Here is a 2659-nt window from a genome sequence, read left to right on the forward strand (position 1 = left end):
TATATTCTTATACCTTGCTTCTCTTTGTAATAATTATCATCCTTATGAATTCCATCATTGCTAACAAGATACAACTGGAAACATGATTCGATACAAAAATTCATTTTTGATAAACTAAAATCAATACAGAATTTCAGTAACTACTAAGCTGAACAAACTTCATCATCAAAAATACAAAAATTTAGAAAACATAGTTCCATTGACTTGACATAAACATTGTTAGGGTACTATCAAGATATGAAATGAAAGCTCATTACTTACAGGTCCACCGTGCAACCACAGAATTATTGATACTTGATATTAAAAAGACCTTGGCAATGCAATTAAAATAAAATTATCAATAAAATACTATCAAAAAACATTATGGACTAACCTGGTAGTACTTGCAAATATAAACCCTAACCCAAAATGTAAAACTCGGTCAAAGGGCACGTAATTGGAGCTGAACTTATCCCAAAGGCCCCAGCAATCCTCCTGGATACTCCATACCACCATAACCAGTCACTCCACCTACGCCACCATATTTCCCCACCGCACCCGAACCGTGCACCAAAACTGAACCCTAGACCACACACAATCTTAAGCTTCGACACAGACTCGTATTAGTGAGGAGAAAAAGTATTTCCTTAGTTTCACTGTCTAATGTCCCACTCAGTTCCCGTTGTTTTGTCACCTCAGGAAGAGAAGCAGGCTTCTTAGGAGAAATAGTTCCATCTTCACCAAATGAAATGTGGCTGATTCCAGCGACTGCTTGATGATGAGATCAAACAAGAATGATGTTATTCTGAAGTTGAACAATAAACATCAATATACTTCTAGTCTACATATATATATTTACTAAATTGACTGTCCAAATAATACCTAGTACATGCGTAATCCAGTTTTGTTAGTTGGATCAGCATCATTTAATCTTGTTTAATTCCATTTAAGTCACTGATTCTCCTGAAAATGTGGAAAAGCTTGTTCAGTTCTATTTAAGTCATTGATTCTCCTGAAAATGTTGGATACCAAAAAGGAATATAGTTTAAGAAGCAGTACAATTAAAGATAGAGTCTAGCAATATAATTAGAATATATACCAATAGATACACAAACTAATTAAAATATATACATAGATACAGATAAATGCTCATGAAAAAAGATCTCAGAGGAATTATAGTAAAAATAACTAGTTAGCATTTCGGTAAATTTGGTGATAATGGCCAAAAAATAGATATATTATTATAATTATGTCTGCAGTGGACAAAACTTTTGGTGAATAAATGAATCTTACATTCTCTCACTAGCAGGAAGATTAACGATCTCTGGAGGAACAGGTCCTGGCAGCTGATTGTGATCCAAAAGTCTACAAACAACAAATATAATTACCTCATTACTAAATTGAACAAGGCTTCCTAAAGCAAGAAAGGTCAAGTGTTTAAGCAAACATAAACTATTTAGTATAATCTGCACTAAGTTGCATTGACCTGGTAAACCTGCTAAAACTATGCATTTAAGAGAAATATCTAATCACTGACAATAGCAAATCAGTAATCCACTCCAATTAAAGAAACAATACAATTGAACAACACATATATATAAACCTCTTCATTAATCTCACAACTTTCTCATTAGTGACTTGTCCTCCAAACACGACCTTACTTATTCCATTAGATGGCTATAATTCGCAAATACATACAATGTTAAATCTGCTCAAAATAAATAAATTAATAAACATTACATAACTACGATGATTTGAGAGAGAGAGAGAGAGGAGACCTGGTGAGAAGTGATTTGAAACCCCAGACAATGAGAGACATCAAACACATGTTTATCTTATATAATTCTTTATAGCAAATGGAATACATAGATAGAGAGAAAGAGAGACATAGAGAGAAAGAAAGAAACGGAGAGAGACAGATTCAGAGAGAGATAGAGGGAGACAGACAGAGAGAGAGACCGAGAGAGAGAGAGAGGGAGAAAAAGAGAGAGAGACTAAACACACAACTGCACACTCACACAAGCACACAAAACTCAAATAAAACAAATCCCTAATTAAAAAGTACCTTAAAATAATGTCTTCAACTGCAAACCCAAACACGAGCACCTGAAATCAAAGAGATAGAGAGCGATTAGATAAATAATTGAAGTTTAAAAGCTCTAATTGAAGAACCAAAGCCTCGATCCCCAATTCAATTAAACCCTAATTAGAAATGCAAATCCCTATTTACTTACCAGAGATTAATAATGGTGGCGAGTGAAAGATAAAATAGAGCGAGATTGATAATGATAGAGAGAGTTCAGCGAGAGAGAGGTTAATGAAAGAGAGAGAATTTGAGTGTGTGAATTGTGAGAAAGCGAGAGAGAGAGAGTGTCTGAGTGTATGGAAAAATTCCGAATGGTCTGAATTATTGGGCGGCCAGAGCCCAATAATTTTACCGCTTCCCAGCCCAAAACAACTTCCCGCTCTGTCCAAACATGCTCTGTCCAAATATTTCTATATTTTAATATTTATATTTTATTATTTTATTAGTATTTTTATAATAAAAGGTTAAAAAGTCATTTTAATAAAAACTAATTACTTATATATATATATTTTACTAAAAATATAATTCGTATATTTAAAATATTTCATATTATATATTTTTAGAAGTTATATATGAGTTCTTATATTAACATTC

The 2659-nt window shown here is 33.1% G+C and overlaps 1 long non-coding RNA gene across 2 annotated transcripts; it reads right to left on the minus strand.

Moving 5' to 3' along the window:
* Positions 1-315: 315 nt before the first annotated feature.
* On the minus strand, positions 316-2315 carry LOC141723985 (uncharacterized). 2 transcript variants are annotated; one of them, XR_012576427.1, is made up of 5 exons: positions 2214-2315; positions 2045-2085; positions 1273-1344; positions 862-942; positions 316-747 (listed from the first exon to the last, which is right to left on the minus strand). It is a non-coding gene; the product is annotated as an uncharacterized LOC141723985 (long non-coding RNA). The 2 variants fall into 2 exon arrangements; XR_012576426.1 differs by having other exon boundaries at positions 862-991.
* Positions 2316-2659: the final 344 nt, after the last annotated feature.

This window comes from Apium graveolens, chromosome 5 (assembly GCF_009905375.1).
Source record: "Apium graveolens cultivar Ventura chromosome 5, ASM990537v1, whole genome shotgun sequence".
Lineage (NCBI taxonomy): Eukaryota > Viridiplantae > Streptophyta > Magnoliopsida > Apiales > Apiaceae > Apium > Apium graveolens.